Raw genomic sequence first — 25,640 nt, forward strand, 5'->3', positions numbered from 1 at the left:
AAGAATTTCCCGACGTATTTCCGAAAGAATTACTGGGATTACCCCCACATCGATCCGTTAAATTTCAAATAGATCTTGTACCAGGAGCTGTACCAATAGCTCGTGCTCCTTACAGACTCGCACCCAGTGAGATGAAAGAACTGCAAAGCCAATTACAAGAACTTTTAGAGCGTGGTTTTATTCGACCAAGCACATCACCGTGGGGAGCTCCTGTTTTGTTTGTCAAGAAGAAAGATGGTACATTCAGGTTGTGTATCAACTACCGAGAGTTGAACAAACTTACCATCAAGAACCGCTACCCACTACCGAGAATCGACGACTTATTTGATCAACTACAAGGCTCGTCTGTTTATTCAAAGATTGACTTACATTCCGGGTATCATCAAATGCGGGTGAAAGAAGATGATATTCCAAAGACTGCTTTCAGAACACGTTACGGTCATTACGAGTTTATGGTCATGCCGTTTGGTTTAACTAATGCACCAGCTGTGTTCATGGACCTTATGAACCGAGTGTGTGGACCATACCTTGACAAGTTTGTCATTGTTTTCATTGATGACATACATATTTACTCAAAGAATGACCAAGAACACGGTGAACATTTGAGAAAGGTGTTAGAAGTATTGAGGAAGGAAGAATTGTACGCTAAGTTTTCAAAGTGTGCATTTTGGTTGGAAGAAATTCAATTCCTCGGTCACATAGTGAACAAAGAAGGTATTAAGGTGGATTCGGCAAAGATAGAAACTGTTGAAAAGTGGGAAACCCCGAAAACTCCGAAACACATACGCCTGTTTTTAGGACTAGCTGGTTACTACAGAAGGTTCATCCAAGAGTTTTCCAGAATAGCAAAACCCTTGACTGCATTAACGCATAAAGGGAAGAAATTTGAATGGAATGATGAACAAGAGAAAGCGTTTCAGTTATTGAAGAAAAAGCTAACTACGGCACCTATATTGTCATTGCCTGAAGGGAATGATGATTTTGTGATTTATTGTGACGCATCAAAGCAAGGTCTCGGTTGTGTATTAATGCAACGAACGAAGGTGATTGCTTATGCGTCTAGACAATTGAAGATTCACGAACAAAATTATACGACGCATGATTTGGAATTAGGCGCGGTTGTTTTTGCATTAAAGACTTGGAGGCACTACTTATATGGGGTCAAAAGTATTATATATACCGACCACAAAAGTCTTCAACACATATTTAATCAGAAACAACTGAATATGAGGCAGCGTAGGTGGATTGAATTGTTGAATGATTACGACTTTGAGATTCGTTACCACCCGGGGAAGGCAAATATGGTAGCCGATGCCTTGAGCAGGAAGGACAGAGAACCCATTCGAGTAAAATCTATGAATATAATGATTCATAATAACCTTACTACTCAAATAAAGGAGGTGCAACAAGGAGTTTTAAAAGAGGGAAATTTAAAGGATGAAATACCCAAAGGATCGGAGAAGCATCTTAATATTCGGGAAGACGGAACCCGGTATAGGGCTGAAAGGATTTGGGTACCAAAATTTGGAGATATGAGAGAAATGGTACTTAGAGAAGCTCATAAAACCAGATACTCAATACATCCTGGAACGGGGAAGATGTACAAGGATCTCAAGAAACATTTTTGGTGGCCGGGTATGAAAGCCGATGTTGCTAAATATGTAGGAGAATGTTTGACGTATTCTAAGGTCAAAGCTGAGCATCAGAAACCATCAGGTCTACTTCAACAACCCGAAATCCCTAAATGGTAATGGGAAAACATTACCATGGATTTCATCACTAAATTTCCAAGGACTGCAAGTGATTTTGATACTATTTGGGTAATAGTTGATCGTCTCACCAAATCAGCACACTTCCTGCCAATAAGAGAAGATGACAAGATGGAGAAGTTAGCACGACTGTATTTGAAGGAAGTCGTCTCTAGACATGGAATACCAATCTCTATTATCTCTGATAGGGATGGCAGATTTATTTCAAGATTCTGGCAGACATTACAGCAAGCATTAGGAACTCGTCTAGACATGAGTACTGCCTATCATCCACAAACTGATGGGCAGAGCGAAAGGACGATACAAACGCTTGAAGACATGCTACGAGCATGTGTTATTGATTTCGGAAACAGTTGGGATCGACATCTACCGTTAGCAGAATTTTCCTACAACAACAGCTACCATTCAAGCATTGAGATGGCGCCGTTTGAAGCACTTTATGGTAAAAAGTGCAGGTCTCTGATTTGTTGGAGTGAAGTGGGGGATAGACAGATTACGGGTCCGGAGATTATACAAGAAACTACCGAGAAGATCATCCAAATTCAACAACGGTTGAAAACCGCGCAAAGTCGACAAAAGAGCTACGCTGACATTAAAAGAAAAGATATAGAATTTGAAATTGGAGAGATGGTCATGCTTAAAGTTGCACCTTGGAAAGGCGTTGTTCGATTTGGTAAACGAGGGAAATTAAATCCAAGGTATATTGGACCATTCAAGATTATTGATCGTGTCGGACCAGTAGCTTACCGACTTGAGTTACCTCAACAACTCGCGGCTGTACATAACACTTTCCACGTCTCAAATTTGAAGAAATGTTTTTCTAAAGAAGATCTCACTATTCCGTTAGATGAAATCCAAATCAACGAAAAACTTCAATTCATCGAAGAACCCGTCGAAATAATGGATCGTGAGGTTAAAAGACTTAAGCAAAACAAGATACCAATTGTTAAGGTTCGATGGAATGCTCGTAGAGGACCCGAGTTCACTTGGGAGAGTGAAGATCAGATGAAGAAGAAATACCCGCATCTATTTCCAGAAGATTCGTCAACACCTTCAACAGCTTAAAATTTCGGGACGAAATTTATTTAACGGGTAGGTACTGTAGTGACCCGAACTTTTCCATGTTTATATATATTAATTGAGATTGATATTTACATGATTAAATGTTTCCAACATGTTAAGCAATCAAACTTGTTAAGACTTGATTAATTGAAATATGTTTCATATAGACAATTGACCACCTAAGTTGACCGGTGATTCACGAACGTTAAAACTTGTAAAAACTATATGATGACATATATATGGATATATATATAGTTAACATGATACTATGATAAGTAAACATATCATTAAGTATATTAACAATGAACTACATATGTAAAAACAAGACTACTAACTTAATGATTTTTAAACGAGACATATATGTAACGATTATCGTTGTAAAGACATTTAATGTATATATATCATATTAAGAGATACTCATACATGATAATATCATGATAATATAATAATTTAAAATCTCATTTGATATAATAAACATTGGGTTAACAACATTTAACAAGATCGTTAACCTAAAGGTTTCAAAACAACACTTACATGTAACGACTAACGATGACTTAACGACTCAGTTAAAATGTATATACATGTAGTGTTTTAATATGTATTTATACACTTTTGAAAGACTTTAATACACTTATCAAAATACTTCTACTTAACAAAAATGCTTACAATTACATCCTCGTTCAGTTTCATCAACAATTCTACTCGTATGCACCCGTATTCGTACTCGTACAATACACAGCTTTTAGATGTATGTACTATTGGTATATACACTCCAATTATAAGCTCTTAGCAGCCCATGTGAGTCACCTAACACATGTGGGAACCATCATTTGGCAATTAGCATGAAATATCTCATAAAATTACAAAAATATGAGTAATCATTCATGACTTATTTACATGAAAACAAAATTACATATCCTTTATATCTAATCCATACACCAACGACCAAAAACACCTACAAACACTTTCATTCTTCAATTTTATTCATCTAATTGATATCTCTCAAGTTCTATCTTCAAGTTCTAAGTGTTCTTCATAAATTCTACAAGTTCTAGTTACATAAAATCAAGAATACTTTCAAGTTTGCTAGCTCACTTCCAATCTTGTAAGGTGATCATCCAACCTCAAGAAATCTTTGCTTCTTACAGTAGGTTATCAATCTAATACAAGGTAATAATCATATTCGAACTTTGGTTCAATTTCTATAACTATAACAATCTCATTTCAAGTGATGATCTTACTTGAACTTGTTTTCGTGTCATGATTCAGCTTCAAGAACTTCGAGCCATCCAAGGATCCGTTGAAGCTAGATCCATTTTTCTATTTTCCAGTAGGTTTATCCAAGGAACTTAAGGTAGTAATGATGTTCATAACATCATTCGATTCATACATATAAAGCTATCTTATTCGAAGGTTTAAACTTGTAATCACTAGAACATAGTTTAGTTAATTCTAAACTTGTTCGCAAACAAAAGTTAATCCTTCTAACTTGACTTTTAAAATCAACTAAACACATGTTCTATATCTATATGATATGCTAACTTAATGATTTAAAACCTGGAAACACGAAAAACACCGTAAAACTGGATTTACGCCGTCGTAGTAACACCGCGGGCTGTTTTGGGTTAGTTAATTAAAAACTATGATAAACTTTGATTTAAAAGTTGTTATTCTGGAAAAATGATTTTTATTATGAACATGAAACTATATCCAAAAATTATGGTTAAACTCAAAGTGGAAGTATGTTTTCTAAAATGGTCATCTAGACGTCGTTCTTTCGACTGAAATGACTACCTTTACAAAAATGACTTGTAACTTATTTTTCTGACTATAAACCTATACTTTTTCTGTTTAGATTCATAAAATAGAGTTCAATATGAAACCATAGCAATTTGATTCACTCAAAACGGATTTAAAATGAAGAAGTTATGGGTAAAACAAGATTGGATAATTTTTCTCATTTTAGCTACGTGAAAATTGGTAACAAATCTATTCCAACCATAACTTAATCAACTTGTATTGTATATTATGTAATCTTGAGATACCATAGACACGTATACAATGTTTCGACCTATCATGTCGACACATCTATATATATTTCGGAACAACCATAGACACTCTATATGTGAATGTTGGAGTTAGCTATACAGGGTTGAGGTTGATTCCAAAATATATATAGTTTGAGTTGTGATCAATACTGAGATACGTATACACTGGGTCGTGGATTGATTCAAGATAATATTTATCGATTTATTTCTGTACATCTAACTGTGGACAACTAGTTGTAGGTTACTAACGAGGATAGCTGACTTAATAAACTTAAAACATCAAAATATATTAAAAGTGTTGTAAATATATTTTGAACATACTTTGATATATATGTATATATTGTTATAGGTTCGTGAATCAACCAGTGGCCAAGTCTTACTTCCCGACGAAGTAAAAATCTGTGAAAGTGGGTTATAGTCCCACTTTTAAAATCTAATATTTTTGATATGAGAATACATGCAGGTTTTATAAATGATTTACAAAATAGACACAAGTACGTGAAACTACATTCTATGGTTGAATTATCGAAATCGAATATGCCCCTTTTTATTAAGTCTGGTAATCTAAGAATTAGGGAACAGACACCCTAATTGACGCGAATCCTAAAGATAGATCTATTGGGCCTAACAAACCCCATCCAAAGTATCGGATGCTTTAGTACTTTGAAATTTATATCATATCCGAAGGGTGTCCCAGAATAATGGGGATATTCTTATATATATGCATCTTGTTATTGTCGGTTACCAGGTGTTCACCATATGAATGATTTTTTTATCTCTATGTATGGGATGTGTATTGAAATATGAAATCTTGTGGTCTATTATTATGATTTGATATATATAGGTTAAACCTATAACTCACCAACATTTTTGTTGACGTTTTAAGCATGTTTATTCTCAGGTGATTATTAAGAGCTTCCGCTGTCGCATACTTAAATAAGGACGAGATTTGGAGTCCATGCTTGTATGATATTGTGTAAAAACTGCATTCAAGAAACTTATTTTGTTGTAACATATTTGTATTGTAAACCATTATGTAATGGTCGTGTGTAAACAGGATATTTTAGATTATCATTATTTGATAATCTACGTAAAGCTTTTTAAACCTTTATTGATGAAATAAAGGTTATGGTTTGTTTTAAAATGAATGCAGTCTTTGAAAAACGTCTCATATAGAGGTCAAAACCTCGCAACGAAATCAATTAATATGGAACGTTTTTAATCAATAAGAACGGGACATTTCACAATTAATACAAGCTTATGGGAATTTGTAAGTGTTGATTGATCATAAGTACATCTAATAGGGATACTAGTCCAAAGTTTAAACACAATTAGCTCTTAAGTGAACAATAGAACAATCCTAATGCTTCAAGTGGATTAAGCAAGTGTACATGTCTTTAATATTGATATTTACTTAATCACTCTTAGTTTCTAGTTTTAAATTGCAATAGTTTTCTTAATATCTAAAATTCAAACCCCCCAATCAAACAAACCTTAGGATGATTATGAGTTTTCATCGATTCAACTAGCATTCACTGCTCTCTTGAGACGAACCTTAAACGGAAAACTTACTAACTGCAAATACCGAGTCATTGTTTCTCGTATGCTTGTCACATAGTTGAGTTCACGTTTAAGTATAAAATTTGAAGATAAATACATGTTTGTGAATCGAGCATCAAACTTCTTGGCACCGCTGCCGGGGAGCGGTTAGCTAGTTGTATCTTTGTTTTAAGCTTTTAATCGTTCGATCCTTTTGTAAGGATTTATCGTTGCAAAAGTTACCTTTCTTGTTTTATGTATTATTTGTGTTTGGAAAACCGTTTGTGGTTGTGTTGTGATTGAAGGTTAGGTACTTTGGTGTATGAAAAGGAGATACCAAATGGATCAAGAGTTTGCACATCCATTTTCTGATCCGGAGAAACACGTTCACGGGTTTACAAGCGTAGAGAAGAAAGGGTATTAAGGAAAATTTTTGAAGTTTTACCATTTTGTTTAGAAAAGATGGATAGTAAAGGTCAATCACTTCACAATGAGGAGAATCCATTCGGTCATGGTATTCCCAACAACCCACCGCCAGTTAATCAAGAACAACAAGTTGATCCAAATGACACGCCGATGTAGAATGCTAGGTTGGTTGCACCTACGGTGGTGCCTCCGGCTATTACTAAACCGCCCATCGGGGCCGATAATTGGAAGATGGAAGGTAATTTCTTCACAATGATCAAAGACATGCTATTTCATGGGTTAATAGAGGAGAATCCTTTCGAGCATATTCAACAATTTAACGACATCTGTGATATCTATAAGAACAAAGATGTTACCGATGATGCTTATAAGTTAAGGGCATTCCCCTTTACTCTTCAAGGTGATGCGAAAGTTTGGCTAAGGAATTTACCTCCCAATTCTATTAGGACTTTTCAAGATTTAAGTGACGTTTTTATCAATCACTTCTTTTCACTATCAAAAGCAGAACGACTTAGGATGAAGATTAATGCCTTCACTCAATGGAGTGAAGAGTCTTTGTATGATGCATGGATACGTTTCAAGAAAATGCTAAGGGCTTGCCCACCACATTGATTGACTAAGAAAGAGTACATCAATACATTCTACCGGAGTACTAATATATTGACAAGACAACATCTTGATTCCTCCGCGGGAGGAGTGTTTATGAATAAATCACCGAATGCGGCCGAAAATTGTTAGAAGACATCTCGGTTAATACTTACGAATGGGCCCCTTTACCTGGAGATTTGCCAAGAAAAAGTGTAGCTCAAGTGGAGAGTGACAACGGTCAAAATACGCTTGCAAGCTTAAACAATCAATTTCAATCATACGAGAAGGACTTGAAGAAGTTGCAACAATCAATAGTCGCAATGCAAGTAAGTTGTGAGATGTGCGATGGCCCACATCTCACAAAGAATTGTCCTCAAATCAACCAATGAAACCATATTGATTTGGACGATATTCCCATGAATTCGGATGATCATGTTAACTATGTGAGTAGTCAAAATTATCAAAGGAGCGGTTCATCAAGTCAAGGCTACTAAAATCCCCTCCAAAAGCAAGTCTCATTCAACACTCAAACCAACCCACCGCCCGAATTTACCAATCAAAATTGAAACCAAGGTTACAACCCAAACTATTACCAAAACTGAAACAACTTCCAATCACAAAACCAACAACCATATAACAACCAACTTTATACCAACCAAGGAACTCAAAGCTATCAAAACCAAGGTTATCCCCAACAACAAAATAACCAAGGTTACAATCAACAACCTCAACAAAACACTCAACAATCCCAACCTTCAAAGAGTCTAGAAGAAATCATGCAAAATTACATAAAGAAGGCGGAAACAATCGAGGCATATTTGTTAAAGGAGAACGAGTTCTTGAAGCAACAATTGAAGCACCAACAAGCATCATTTCAAAACCTAGAGAGTACCATTGGAAGAATTTCAAACCAAGTTGCCGAAAGACCTCAAGTCAACCCGAACAACAACTACAACAATAACCGAAACAACCAAACCAATACAACAACAACAATAACACAAGGGTCATTCCTATTGAAAGCACCAATCAAAACTCTAACTACCCAAGCCAAAATGAAAATGTCAATGTCATAACCACTCGAAGCGGTCTAACCTTGAATGAAGAAATTGAAGATCCCCACCCACAACCCTTTATCACCCAAAAACCACTACCAAGCTTTATTGAAGAGGAGATCGGGGTTAGTAAGAAGAAGGGTAAAGAAAAGGTTGACTCAACCGGGGTTAAGGGTAATGATGACAAGGGTAAGATAAAGGATAATGAGCCTTTGAAGGCTACAAGACCGGTGCCATATCTAAAAACTTTAAAGAAGGACAAGTTGTGGCTCAATACAAGAAGTTCCAAGATATGTTGAAAAATGTTTCGTTCAACTTGCCAATCACTGATGTGCTCAAAGGAATGCCAAATTATGGACACTTCATCAAGGAGCTAATCTCTCAAAGGGGTAAATTTCATGATGAAACATTGTTCTTTATTGAAGAAGAGTGCAATAAGATTCTTGCATCGAGGCCAATGATTCCTAAAAATTTAGGAGATCCGGAAAAATTTGTTTTTCCTTGCAAGTTTGGTGACTCGAAAGTGTTCAATGCACTTGCCGACTTGGGTGCAAGCATTAACCTAATGCCCCATTCATTTATGAAAGACTGGCCTTGGACCTCTGATGTGGTAGCGTGTGGGTACGTGATAGTACTATATTTTACTACGAAATACGTTACAAATTACACAAGTTTTAATTATTTATTTACAAATGGGATATACCTAAACCTTGCTACAACACTATAGGCAGTGTACCTAATCGTAGAGTAGTATAGTTTTTAGTAAGTCCGGTTCATTCCACAGGGAGCGGGCTTATTGCACACTATATTTTTAAACAACCATATTTGTACAAAATATATATAATTATATATAATAATATATAAAAGGGGGTTTACCGTTTAATGACCGGTTTGTCGATTTATATTTTAAGTGAAGCGTATAGTAAATGACGATATTTAAATAACAATATAAAATAAATAACAATAATTAAAATGACAATAAATAAAAGTACGAGGAAATATGAAATAAAGTATATTATGCTTATTTAAACTTCCGTAATCATGATGTTTGACGTTTTGATTTTTAGTTTATTCCCATGGGTTAATTGTCCTTTGTCCTGGATTATTTAATATGTCCGTCTGATTTTTGTCCATAACAGTCCATCAGTCATAAATATAAAGTGCGAGTATCCTCGTCAAATTATCCTTATATCCGAAGTTAAATATTCCAACTAATTGGGGACTTAAACTGTTACAAGGTTTTAGTACTTTGTTTAATAATTACACCAGGATATCGACTGCGTGTAATCCAAGGTTTTAATACTTTGTTATCAATTATGCCAAGTGTCCTTGTACATAATTTCACCCTCGTTTTAATAATTCTATAGACTATTAATCCATTCCCGTGTCCGGTTAAATGAACGATTATTCGTACATATAAATATCCCGCCCATCATGTCCGATTGAGTGTATATGGTTATTTATAGGGACGTCCAATTGTAAATCTTTATATTAAAATTAACAAACTATCATTTAGTTAAACAAATATAAAGCCCATTAATAGCCCATAGTCTAATTTCCACAAGTGTCGTTCTTTTTTCCAAACCCCAATTATGGTACAAAGCCCAATTACCTCATTTTTAATATTTAGCCCAATATTACGATTACTTCAATTTAAATAAGCATAATAACAACTTAGTTACGAGACATTAATTTAAAAAGGAGAACATAACTTACATTGAGTATTTATCGCGTAGTGTTACACGGACAGAATTTCGACTTCAAAAACCCATAAAATAACCTTTACATAACCCGAACTAATCTAATATAAAACTACCCTATACTATATATATTATATATATTTATTTATTTATTTATTACAGAGTATTATTATTATTATTTATTATTTTTACTCGCAGAATTCGTGACCTTTTATAGGCATTTTAGAATTTGGCAGCTCCGCGAGTCATGGAGTTTTTGGCCTTCAAACTCCGCGAGTCGTGGAGTTTGAAAATCCAGCTCACAAACTTTTGGCTCCTAGCTTGTCGAAATAATAAATATATAAATATAAAATATAAATAATTAATATAATTATTTATATATTATATTATATTCTTGTGCATAACTGACTTGTAATTTTTGGTCCGTTGCGTCGGGCGTTGATAGTTGACTCATGTCCCGGTTCCGGATTTTCGAACGTCCTTGCGTACAATTTAACATCTTGTACTTTGCGTTCCGCAACTTGTACTTTTGTCATTTTTAGATGTTTCTTATCAATAAATTGAACCACTTGGATTGAATCTTGTACATTTGAGCTTTTTGGTCATTTGCGTCTTCAAATCGTCGTTTTCACCTTTTGTCTTCGCACTTATTTAATATAAACGATTACAACTTAAAATAGGACAATTACAACTAAATAATTTACATGTTGGGAGGATATTACTTCTAAATATATGTTCATTTGGAGCACTATCAACCTCTTAAGCCAACCCGAATTAGGATAAGATTGGCCAACCATTCGTTTGATACCGCTATTGGCATCGCCGAGGACATCTTGGTTAGCATTGACACCTTGGTGTTCCCGGCTGATTTTGTGATCATGCAGATGAAGGAGGAGCTTAAAGTTCCCCTCATCTTAGGGAGACCATTTTTAGCGACCGCCGACACCATCTTTTTGCTACAATGAAACCAACTCAATATTGGAGTTGGTGAAGAGTGTGTGACTATCAATATCCGGGAAGCTATGAAGCAACCGAGTAACACCGATGATGATGAGTGTTATGCCCTTGACCATATTGACCTTTATGTAGATGAAGAGCTTGAAAAGCTTTTAGAGGTTGATACCACCGGGTTCAACCCACTTTGTGATAATGAAATTGTGGATTTAGAGGCCGACTTTAGGGATTTGATGAATGTTAATGTTGATGAAAGTGAATTTAAATGTGAGACTACTCAGGAAGAGTCATTTAAGGCTATTCCTAATCAAGATAGATTTCGAATCAAGTCTTCATGGGAAGAACCTCCCACTCTTGAGCTAAAAGAGCTCCCCGAGCATCTAAAATATGCTTATCTCAGGGAAGCAAGCCAACTTTCGGTGATTATCTCTTCAACCCACGACTAAAATACATGACTTGTTTAACTTCTTAAGTCCCATCACACGGCCATAGCATGGAAGACAACGGACATCCCGGGGATCAATCCATCATATTGCACACACAAAATCCTCATGGAAAAGAATTTTAAATCGATTGTCCAAAGACAACGGAGGCTTAACCCAAACATGAAGGAGGTTGTCAAAAAGGAAGTGATTAAATTTTTAGATGCGGGCCTTATCTACCCAATCTCTGACTCACCATGGGTGAGCCCGTTCAAGTGGTGCCCAAAAAGGGTGGGACCACGGTGATCTTAAATGAACAAAATGAACTTGTCCTGACCCGAACCATCACGGGATGGCGGGTATGTGTTGACTATAGGCGTCTAAATGATGCAACAAGAAAAGACTATTCCCCACTCCCTTACATCGATCAAATGATCGAATGTCTAGCCGGGAGAGAGTTCTATTGCTTTCTTGATGGGTTTTTAGGATACTTCCAAATTTCAATAGACCCCGAGGATCAAGAAAAGACGACCTTTACATGCCCCTATGGTACGTTTGCTTATCAGAGAATGCCCTTCGGGTTGTGCAATGCCCCGGGGACATTCCAAAGATGCATGCTTTCTATCTTCTTCGAAATGGTTGAGGACACTATGGAGGTGTTCATGGATGATTTTTCAGTGTTCGGGGACTCGTTTGACCATTGTCTTAAAATTATTGATAAAATGTTAATTCATTGTGAAAATGAAAATTTGGTTCTTAATTGGGAGAAATATCACTTCATGGTCAACGAGGGGGTAGTTTTGGGACACAAAATTTCTAGGGCGGGGATCGAGGTAGACAAAACCAAAATTAGCGTGATAAAAGACTTAACTATACCATCGGATGTGAAAGCAATCCGAAGTTTTCTTGGACACGCGGGATTTTATCGTCGGTTCATAAAATATTTTTCAAAAATCGCCCGCCCTATGACCAAATTGTTAGAAAAGGACCAACCATTTTTGTTTGATGATGAATGCATCGAGGCATTCAACTTGTTGAAAGAAAAGCTCATTAACCAACCAATTCTTATCTCTTACGATTGGGACAAAGACTTTGAATTAATGTGCGATGCGAGATATTATGCACTTGGTGCGGTTCTTGATCAAAGAGTTGACCAACACTTTAGACCGATTTATTATGCAAGCAAAACCCTAAATGGGGCCCAATTGAATTACAACACTACCGAGAAGGAGCTTCTCACGGTAGTATTTGCATTCGATAAGTTTCGGTCTTATCTTGTACTTTCAAAGACGATCGTCTACACGGATCACTCCACGCTAAAGTATCTATTTCAAAAGCAAGATGCAAAACATCGTTTGATTCGTTGGGTGCTGCTTTTGCAAGAGTTTGATATAGAAATAAAGGATAAAAAAGGAGCCAAGAATGTAGCCGCCAACCACTTGTCAAGGCTAGACAATCCCGAGCTTCAACCTTTGGATGAATCCAAAATTCGGGACACTTTCCCGGATGAACATTTAATGCGGGTTGACCTAGTCGATGAAGTTCCATGGTTTGCCGATTTTGCAAACTACTTAACCTCAAAAGTCTTACAAAAAGGTTTGTCATACCAACAAAAGAAACATTTTTACAACGATGTACGGTATTACGTTTGGGAAGACCCACACTTGTTTCACATTGGGGAGGATCAAGTAATTCAGAGATGTGTATATGGGCAAGCAGCCCGTGATATTTTGAGAAGTTGTCATAGTGGACCAACGGGGGGCATTTTGGGCCAAATCACACCGCTAAAAAAATGTTTGATTCCGGATTCTATTGTCCCACGATATTCAAGGACGCCCATGAGTTGGTGAAACATTGTGATTCTTGCCAAAGGTCCGGTTCCATTTCCAAGAGGGATGAAATGCCTCAAATCGGCATTCAAGTATGTGAGATATTTGATGTATGGGGCCTAGACTTTATGGGTCCATTTCCGAATTCGAACAAGCATCTCCATATTTTAGATGCGGTATATTATGTTTCAAAATGGGCCAAGGCTAAAGCCTTTCCAACCAATGATGCTAGGGTAGTGGTCAAGTTCTTGAAGAATTTGTTTTCTAGGTTTGGAGTGCCAAAGGCGTTGATCTCGGATCGAGGCACGCACTTTGCTAATAGAAAAATATGGTGTAACACATCATTTTTCGACCCCTTACCATCCCCAAACTAGTGGTCAAGTCGAGAACATGAATTGTGCTTTGAAAACAATTTTGGAAAAGACGGTTAACAATAACCTGATGGTTTGGTCAACTAAGCTTGATGACGCCTTATGGGCATTTAGAACCGCTTACATAACACCGATAGGCACCACACCATTCCGTCTAGTTTATGGGAAGGCATGTCACCTCCCGGTGGAGGTTGAACATAGGGCATTTTGGGCGATTAAGGAAGTAAACCTAAACCTAGAACGAGCTAAGGAAAAATGGGTAATGCAAATGCATGAATTAGAGGAGCTTAGGTTGGAAGCATACGATAAATCTTTGGAATACAAAGAGAAAACTAAGCGATGGCATGATGCCCGACTTAAAGATCCTAAGGAATTTCACCCAAACGACAAGGTTTTAGTGTTCAATTCCCACTTTATATTCTCACCCAGTAAGCTAAAGTCTAGATGGACGGGTCCATACATTGTCAAGAGGGCTTATCCTACGGGTTATGTGGAGTTTTATGGGAATGGTAATACTTTCAAAGTAAACGGTCATAGGTTGAAGGTTTATAAGGATGACATTAATGCTATTGAGCTTGATGACATCAAGCTCTACCCAAAGTAACACCTTTGTGCTAAAACGGGTCAAGTGATAGACCCTAGACCAAAACAATCACATTTGTGTATAATTATGCATTTAGGATTGCATTTCATTTAGACTTGTATGATTTTATTTTTGTTAGTTTTAATTTGCATGTAGTTGCATTTCATGCATATGGGTAAACTAGAAAATACCAAAAATAGTTTGTGAACGAGTCAAAATGAACTTAAAACTGAAAACTCTGCATTTAGGTACAAAAGCGGCGCTTTTGATTTAAAAGTGGTGCTTTTGCTCTTAAAAAGCGGCGCTTCTGTCTATAAAAGCGACGCTGTTGATTGTGGTTTGGGACCAAAAATGGACAGAATGAAAGAGCGACGCTTTTGTTCTCCAGGTACGGCGCTTTTGTATTAAAAGCAGCGCTCCTGGACCTGGGTACTTAAATTTTTTGCGCGACCAAAGACTTCCCTTTTTCACCCACAACTCATCTTTTCTCTCACAATAACGGCTAAGTCTCATCTAATTCAAATCCTAGCACCAAATTAACATCTTTTGTGAAGATTTCTTGCATTCTTATCATCACTTAACATGAGTAAAGTAAGATTCATGCTTCGTTAACACTATCTTCAATTTCTTGCATGATTCTTGCTATGTTCTTGCTTCTACTTGTTTGTAGATTTCTAAGTAATTGATGATACTTATGCTAAATTAGTGATTCACCCTTTTTGTTATCAGGATTCCTAACATGGTTTGCATGCTTGAGCTTGAAAATTTACAAATTAAATTTTTAGGGTTCTTCCCAATTTGGGGGTTTTCGAATATGATGTTTAATTGAGAGTGTAATGATGCAATTGGTTACTTTATCCTTCTATTGTATGTCTAGATAAAAAAGAATCCAACTTTCATGTTTGTATGCGGTTAAATTGAATTTAGGGTTCTTGATTCTTTGACTTTGACCATATTTGACCAATTAGGGTATCTTTGTGATTGAAAATTAATTGTTTGTGAGTGTAATAGAGATGGTATAGCTAATTGCTACGCTAAAATGCATGCTCCTAGTTCTAAGCTTACTTTGACTTTCGAACTTTGACTAGGGTTTGACTTTTTGCAATTGAGCACTGACCATATTTGTATGTTATGAAGCTTTTGCTCTGAAATTAAATGTAGGGGACATGTTTCCCCATCAATGTTTGAATGCAAGATACATGATTTATGCTAACATCATGGAATCGTTTTTGCGTTTATTGTTTGTTGAGTCGATTTCAGGGAAGTGAAAAAGGGAAAGGAGTTGCAAGTTCAACCGCTGTTCATGAATGGTTGCAAGTGGTTTTGCAAGATGATGCACTAAGGTCTCAAATGATGAATAGGATTAGCATGCCGGTATGCTCGACCAAGTACATCAATTGGACTCAATTCGAATTAGCGGGTTTAGGTAATGAGATTCGAGATGCACTCACAGTTGAAGAGTTTCATAAAGTCAGGCGCCCATGAGAGCCCCTCTTCTACATGGATGAGGATGTCTACTCGTTGCTAACCCGAGAGTTCTTAACAACCTTGATGGTTCACTTCAAGGTCCGATCGCCATGGTTAAACAACTACCTCACATTTAGGTTAGGGGGAGAGGAAAGGCAATTGAACATGTGTCAATTCATGGCATGCTTAGGTCTCTACTTCAATTCTTATCCCGACATTACTTACATGTACTTGGCCAATTGTGAAACTTTCAATCCGAATGAGTTTGATCCAAAGCGAGTGTGGTACAAATTTAGTAATGTCGAGCTAAATCCCACAAAACAAGTTTCTAGTGCACTCAAAAGCCCCAAACTTCAGTGCATACAGAGGTTCTTCGCCCGATCGATCTTTCACCGCACGAAAGATGTTGATAAAATGATGTTGTTCGATATTTGGTTGATCCATCGTATTCACATGAAAAAGCACATTCACATTTTCAACCTCATCGCAAGTTATCTATTTGATGCAAATGGCGAGAAGTCTATGCTCCCAAGTGTTGGTGGTCATTATGTGACTTGAATTACAAAGTTCTTGAAAGTCAATTTCAATGAAGATTCCTATGGATCGTATGTATTATGATGAGTGCATATGGAGGCGTATCTAGATGGCACATCCGACACACAATAGGTAATTAGCAATAAATCTTCATTATGAATTGTGAAACAATCTATCTTTATGATGTGGGATGTAACTTTAATTGATTTAATCTTTGTGTGTGAAAACTTGGGATTATTGATTTGGTGTGAGGTAGTACGCTTGTATTGCTATTGTCACACATTATCACACTGATGTTTGTAATAATTCGACAATTGTGCGTGCGTGGATAATATTCTGGATGTTTGTGTTTTTCTCTTACTTGTTGTGGTTCTTAGTGGCAGGATACACTTTTTGATGATTGATCCAAGCTTGGCATTAAGTTCAGGCGTCAAGCTCATCGACTTGCATTCTTTGGTGATTAAGTTTTCTCGAATGGTGACAAAGATCGTTTAATCTATTCTATTTTCAAAATGCCCCTCATTTTTGCTTATTCTATCATTTCAATGCAATGAGGGCATTGCATCAAACTAAATGTAGGGGAAGAGTTAAAATATCGGGTCATTTTGAACTTTTTCGGGTAAACTTGTCACATACACTATAAAGATTAAAACTTGCATTGTTGATCAAATTTTGGAACAACTTTTTAACCATTATATCAACTTCTTTCATGATCACTAAAATGGTTAAAACTTGTAAAATTTCTAAAATTTTTGGAAAAGTAAAGCCTTTTCCTTGCTTTTGCATGGAAGTAAAGTCTTCCATGTGTTGTTCCAAAAGCCAAGTGTTTAAAGCGTTACACTTTAACACTTCTAGATGAGTCAAGTCTGAAAGGACCCGTTCATATACATTATAAACGATTCACAATAGTTGATTACATTGGGAGGTATTTGACCTCTATATGATACATTTTACAAACATTGCATTCGTTTTTAAAAGACAAACTTTCTTTACATCGAAAATTGACAGGCATGCATACCATTTCATAATATCCACTATCCAACTATAAATTGATTTAATAATAATCTTTGATGAACTCAATGACTCCAATGCAACGTTCTTCGAAATATGCTATGAAAGACTCCAAGTAATATCTTTAAAATGAGCAAATGCACTGCGGAAGATTTCTTTAACACCTGAGAATAAACATGCTTTAAAGTGTCAACCAAAAGGTTGGTGAGTTCATTAGTTTATCATAATCATTTATTTCCATCATTTTAATAGACCACAAGAATTTCATTTCCAGTTCTCTTAAATATACGTCATATGCATAGAGACAAAAATAATCATTCATATGGTGAACACCTGGTAACCGACATTAACTAGATACATATAAGAATATCCCCTATCATTCCGGGATCCTCCTTCGGACATGATATAAATTTCGAAGTACTAAAGCATCCGGTACTTTGGATGGGGATTGTTAGGCCCAATAGATCTATCTTTAGGATTCGCGTCAATTAGGGTGTCTGTTCCCTAATTCTTAGATTACCAGACTTTAATAAAAAGGGGCATATTCGATTTCGATAATTCAACCATAGAATGTAGTTTCAATTACTTGTGTCTATTTCGTCAAACATTTATAAAAACGCATGTATTCTCAGTCCCAAAAATATAAAGGGTAAAAAGACAAATGAAACTCACCATACTGTATTTCGTAGTAAAAATACATATAACGTCATTGAACAAGTGCAAGGTTGGCCTCGGATTCACGAACCTAAATTAATTATATATAATTATGTGTTGGTCAATATTTGTCTAACAAATTAGGTCAAGTCATAGTGTACCACAATCCTAATGCTCGAGACTAATATGCAAAAGTCAACAAAAGTAAATTTGACTCAAAATAATTTCCAAAAATCTATACATGATTAATATATAGTTTAAATATCGTCGTTTTATATTTTTAAATATTTTTAAAAGATTTATTAGAGTAAATAATATAATTTATTTATTAATAAATAAAATTTTTATATTAAATTTATATAATAAAATATACTTTTATATATATTAAGTAATAAAATTTATAGGGTTCATTTAATATCATAAAGATAATATGATAGTTATTATTAAAGTAAGTTATTACACGTAGTAAAATATGTTTGTATCACATATTTATTTGATAAAATAATATCTATAATGATAGTAAGTAAAAGTTGTATTATTTTGTAATAATAATTATTATTATAAAAATATCAATATTTATAATTACTAAGATGACATTATAATAAAACGATAATTCTAATTATGATAACTTTAATATTTACGATAATTTTTAATATTATCTTTAAAATAATAATTCTATTTAAAATAATAATAATAATGATATTTTATAGTAACAATGACATTTCTATTAAAATGATAATTTTTATTAAAATGATAGTTTTAATACTAACGATACTTTTAATAATAATAGTAATGATAAAAATAATAAGAACGATAATTTTATCTAAATCAATATCTTATAATATTTTAATTTCATCATGATACTCTACCTCATTATTTTCTAATCGTTTCGTTTAATAGCTTTTAATTGTCTTTTATATCGTGTTCATAATAATGATAATAATAGTAATCAAAATAATTAGGTGTTACAAATATTTGTTTTAATTACACTAATATTAATAATGATAGTTACTATAACATTATTAACGATAATACTAATAATTATCTTAATGATAATATAGTAATAATAATAATAACAATAACAATAACCATTTTTAAATAATGATATATATATATTAATAATGATAATAATAATAATAATACTAATAATAATAATAATAATAATAATAATAATAATAATAATAATAATAATAATAATAATTGGATAATAATAATAATACTAATTATAACTTTAACGATAATAACGATAGTAATAATAAAAAAAATAACAATTTTTAATGATAAATCCATTTTATTGATAAAGATAATAATAATGATAATAATAAGATAAAACTAGAACGACGATAAAAACGACGATAATAATAATCATTTTTAATAAATATATCGAAAATTCAATTGATTATAACTTCTAATCCGTTCATCGAAACCATTCGATATCTAAAGGAAAAGTTCTTAATTTTTCGCTAGCTTTCCAAGGACATGCATATCTTATACCTTATCTCAACCGCAAGTGTAACTAATTCAATATTCAACCTAACCTGTCTAAGGGCAATATCAAATGTACAAGCATGCATAATCCTAAATACTCGAGCACTAGTCAGGGATACACTATTAGTATGTAAAAGTTAAATTATGAGTACTCACGTATCAATATTGAGATTCAATATTGCAGGAAAGGTACGTAGACGCAACGGAAATGATAAACACTATATTGACCTCACGAGCATACCCATGAACCATACTCAATCACCTTCATAGCTATAACCCATAATTTCCTTAATCCTATCCTACGCGAAAAACAATTTCGAAATCACTCGGACAGCACTCCGTCGTAATATTTTATGTATACTAATAATATCTTGAAATAATACGGAGTAAATATATATATATAAATCGATTGAGAGAGTTTAGAGAAAAATATTTTCAAGTTTCTATGAAATAATGAAACCTATTGAATTCTATTTATAATAGATTTTTAAATTATTAAAGTGAATTATTAAAATATGAATTATTAAAGTAAATTATTAAAGTATGAATTATTAAAGTGAATTATATAAGTATGAATTATTAAAGTGAATTATTAAAGTATGAATTATTAAAGTGAATTACTAAAGTTAAAGTAAAGTAAAAAAAAGTAAAGGTAAAGTTTAAGTATAGTAAAAGTATAAAACTATGTACGTATAATACGCGTATAAATATATATAATATTAATTTAAATCGTTATATGTATTTAATAAAATAAAATATAAATATCGTTATCTTTATCATACTAGTTAAGTAATGAGTTGTCAAAAGTGGTTCTAGATATTTATAAAAGTTATATACGTTTTAATAATAAAGTTCTTTTTAAACTGAAAACGCTTTTTTTTTACGTTTGAAACTAAATAGATCAATCGAGTCTTTATGAGATTCAATCTTCCACTATCCTTTGTCTAGTTCTCAATGATTGACAATTTGTTCTTATTTATAAATCACTTTACCATTTTCCGAATATTGTTAAAATGGAAAAATTTCTCAAATCAACGTGGGCCTTTCAACAGAGACTTGTAATCATAATTCAATATATCTGATAATTCAATCATTTGATCTTATATTCGAATTCTATTGATAAACATTTTGAAACAGATACAATCATATAAAGTATTTAATCTAATATTTTATTTACGTTTCAAGTTATAATATATATACACATATACATATATAATCATATTCATTCAGTGGTTCGTGAATCGTTGAAACTTGGTCGAGGTTGAATGAATGTATGAACATAGTTTAAAATTCTTGCAATTTAACTTAACAAATATTGCTTATCGTATCGAAAACATATATAGATTAAAGTTTAAATTTGGTTGGAAATTTTCGGGTTGTCACAGTACCTACCCGTTAAAGAAATTTCGTCTCGAAATTTGAGTGGAAAGGTCATGAATGATAATAAGTATGTTTTCATGATGCATACGGGCTGAAAATTAGAGTTTTATCATCAGCGAATAATTTGGATAAACAATCCATTTATATGAAGAGTACGAATGAAGCTAACATAGAAGAGTGAAATGAGTAAGTGTAGATTCATCTTATCATTTGACGTAGATATGATTGATTCCCAGATTTCAAGGGATTTGAAGAAAATCTTCTTAATAAGATTTAACTCTCCGGTAATCAAGGGAATTAGGATCCGCTTTAAATGTGATCGTCCATTTTAATTGTTCTGTCGGAGATTTTCTTATAAATTCACCTACTTCATTTTCTTACAACTCACACCTTCTGTTGATGCATTTTATGCAAGTCCCTAGTCATCTACCCACGTCCATTACAGGTACAACAGTTTACAGGCCACCATGATTGCTCGTTATTATCCTATCCGTGTTTGTATGTGGTTACAGGAACTGCAGGAACGAGATTTAGATGTTTGACTATGTTAGACTTAGTCAGACGTACGAGTTAAGCCTCACTAGTATGGCTGACAGGCTCATACGCACGGTTGATGCTGAGCTAAGTCACAATTACAACCTAAATGAGAAGACACGAGTGAGTGATCACCCGTACGGCTGATGAAGCCAACTCATACGTGTGATGAATGAATCGTATGGGTGAGTCATCAGCAGGGGTATATAAAGTCTTATGTTCTTCATTTTAGGTTAAGCCTCTCATTTGTTACACACACTCAGATCTAGTGAGCTCCTCCGATTCTCTCTCAGTCCAAATCACCCAGGTGGTGAATAATAGCTCTAGGTGTTGATCTAATCACACTTGATTTAGTTGTGGTTTGACTAAATTAATCAAAAAAAACTTAACCTATTCACTAGAGAGTTTGATTTACTTATTCCGCCAGTGTGTGAGTTAAATCTGTTGATTTCTAAGTTCCTAGTCATGTTTGATCACCTTCTATTCTTTCCCCCTCAACTTATATTTTAAAGTATTCATCAATATGCTCCATCCAGTTCTGATTCTCGATATACTTCTAATTTTCATATCGGTCATTCTTCTTTTTCATCTACCGCCGGAAGAATCTATTTACTTCTACTATACTTCTGGGTTTATAGTGTTTCTAGTTCTCCCGTGTCTTTATATTGCTATATGCATCGATATATATGGTTTATAATTTCTGGTTTGTCGTTGGGATTTATATGTTCCCTTATATTTCAAAGTCTCTGCTTCTATCTTCTATAATCATTATCATTCACAGTTAATGCTCTCTTTTATTTGCTGCAATTTATACCCCAATTTCTATTTCGGAGTTTTGTCCTTTCGTTTCTTCTTCTTGCGATTAAGCACCGCTTGTAATGGTCCAGAATTCACAGATATGAATTTCGGAATGAACATTGTTAATGTTCTAGGAAGGAAATTGTGATGGCACGATCTTGACTTGTCAAATTACTAGAGTACCTTGGAAAAGGCCGAATCATCAAGAAATATTTTCTTGATATTTTAGAGGTTAAATAGAATACAAGAGTCGTATAACATGGCACATGATGATGTTATGATCTGTGAATCATCACGTTCCATTTAGAAACTCAGCATGACTTACTGTAATATAATCACATTGATCAAGTGTCATTATATTATACTAATTCATGCTTCAGTTCCCAACACTACTTCAAAATATTCCTATTTTAAACTTGAATGTTTCTGAATTTAGAAACTAAAATAGTTTCTTTTATGATGTAATACAGATAGCGCGAAGAGGTAAATGATTTCAAATAAGAAAAATTAAGAAAATATCTTCAGAAATATGGAGGATATTTATAATGAAAGATATGATGATATTTTAGAATTTATAATATCAGAGGATGATGAAGAATATTGTCTGCAGGGGTTTAGAGTCAGGAGCAAGGTATTCGTTAATGACTTCAGCAGGTACTGAATCATTTGGATCCTTTGAAGTCAGGTTCAGTCTTTGTAATTTGTCCACAGCCTCCTTCCTACTTTGCTCAATCCGTTTTCCAGTTCCAAAACTTCTCTTTTTCTGCGCTTTTCCAGCACATTTCATCATTATCATCCAGCTTTTACCGTTTAAAGTCGTTTATAGTTTTTTGCTGCTTCATCAGCATTTTTTTTTTCCATTTTCGGAGAACCAATTCGTAGTTCGGAGTGTTTTTCAAAAACTTCACATTCAAATTAAGTCCAGAAGATAGACGTTATATATACACATATAACTGTTGGCGTAGACATCCAGCGAGATTTCAAAATACTGATTGCTAATTCCCAATGATTCGTATGGCAATTCTCATTACAAGATGCGAATGAGCAAATGATGGGGTTTCAATGAATAATTATAATGACTTTTTGGAGAGGCTAAAGTTAAAGCGTAATGAAGTTGTTGGTACATCTGCTAATAATGTGGTGGAATGTAAAAGGTTCCCTGGTAACTGAAATGTCCCGTTCTTATTGATTAAAAACGTTCCATATTAATTGATTTCGTTGCGAGGTTTTGACCTCTATATGAGACGTTTTTCAAAGACTGCATTCATTTTTAAAACAAACCATAACCTTTATTTCATAGATAAAGGTTTTAAAAAGCTTTACGTAGATTATCAAATAATGATAATCTAAAATATCCTGTTTACACACGACCATTACATAATGGTTTACAATACAAATATGTTACAACAAAATAAGTTTCTTGAATGCAGTTTTTACACAATATCATATAAGCATGGACTCCAAATCTCGTCCTTATTTAACTATGCGACAGCGGAAGCTCTTAATAATCACCTGAGAATAAACATGCTTAAAACGTCAACAAAAATGTTGGTGAGTTATAGGTTTAACCTATATATATCAAATCATAATAATAGACCACAAGATTTCATATTTCAATACACATCCCATACATAGAGATAAAAATCATTCATATGGTGAACACCTGGTAACCGACATTAACAAGATGCATATATAAGAATATCCCCATCATTCCGGGACACCCTTCGGATATGATATAAATTTCGAAGTACTAAAGCATCCGGTACTTTGGATGGGGCTTGTTGGGCCCGATAGATCTATCTTTAGGATTCGCGTCAATTAGGGTGTCTGTTCCCTAATTCTTAGATTACCAGACTTAATAAAAAGGGGCATATTCGATTTCGATAATTCAACCATAGAATGTAGTTTCACGTACTTGTGTCTATTTTGTAAATCATTTATAAAACCTGCATGTATTCTCATCCCAAAAATATTAGATTTTAAAAGTGGGACTATAACTCACTTTCACAGATTTTTACTTCGTCGGGAAGTAAGACTTGGCCACTGGTTGATTCACGAACCTATAACAATATATACATATATATCAAAGTATGTTCAAAATATATTTACAACACTTTTAATATATTTTGATGTTTTAAGTTTATTAAGTCAGCTGTCCTCGTTAGTAACCTACAACTAGTTGTCCACAGTTAGATGTACAGAAATAAATCGATAAATATTATCTTGAATCAATCCACGATCCAGTGTATACGTATCTCAGTATTGATCACAACTCAAACTATATATATTTTGGAATCAACCTCAACCCTGTATAGCTAACTCCAACATTCACATATAGAGTGTCTATGGTTGTTCCGAAATATATATAGATGTGTCGACATGATAGGTCGAAACATTGTATACGTGTCTATGGTATCTCAAGATTACATAATATACAATACAAGTTGATTAAGTTATGGTTGGAATAGATTTGTTACCAATTTTCACGTAGCTAAAATGAGAAAAATTATCCAATCTTGTTTTACCCATAACTTCTTCATTTTAAATCCGTTTTGAGTGAATCAAATTGCTATGGTTTCATATTGAACTCTATTTTATGAATCTAAACAGAAAAGTATAGGTTTATAGTCGGAAAAATAAGTTACAAGTCGTTTTTGTAAAGATAGTCATTTCAGTCGAAAGAACGACGTCTAGATGACCATTTTAGAAAACATACTTCCACTTTGAGTTTAACCATAATTTTTGGATATAGTTTCATGTTCATAATAAAAATCATTTTCTCTTAATAACAACTTTTAAATCAAAGTTTATTATAGTTTTTAATTAACTAACCCAAAACAGCCCGCGGTGTTACTACGACGGCGTAAATCCGGTTTTACGGTGTTTTTCGTGTTTCCAGGTTTTAAATCATTAAGTTAGCATTTCATATAGATATAGAACATGTGTTTAGTTGATTTTAAAAGTCAAGTTAGAAGGATTAACTTTTGTTTGCGAACAAGTTTAGAATTAACTAAACTATGTTCTAGTGATTACAAGTTTAAACCTTCAAATAAGATAGCTTTATATGTATGAATCGAATGATGTTATGAACATCATTACTACCTTAAGTTCCTTGGATAAACCTACTGGAAAATAGAAAAATGGATCTAGCTTCAATGGATCCTTGGATGGCTCGAAGTTCTTGAAGCAGAATCATGACACGAAAACAAGTTCAAGTAAGATCATCACTTGAAATAAGATTGTTATAGTTATAGAAATTGAACCAAAGTTTGAATATGATTATTACCTTGTATTAGAATGATAACCTACTGTAAGAAACAAAGATTTCTTGAGGTTGGATGATCACCTTACAAGATTGGAAGTGAGCTAGCAAACTTGAAAGTATTCTTGATTTTATGAAACTAGAACTTTTGGAATTTATGAAGAACACT

Source organism: Rutidosis leptorrhynchoides, chromosome 10 (genome assembly GCF_046630445.1).
Source record: "Rutidosis leptorrhynchoides isolate AG116_Rl617_1_P2 chromosome 10, CSIRO_AGI_Rlap_v1, whole genome shotgun sequence".
Classification (NCBI taxonomy): domain Eukaryota; kingdom Viridiplantae; phylum Streptophyta; class Magnoliopsida; order Asterales; family Asteraceae; genus Rutidosis; species Rutidosis leptorrhynchoides.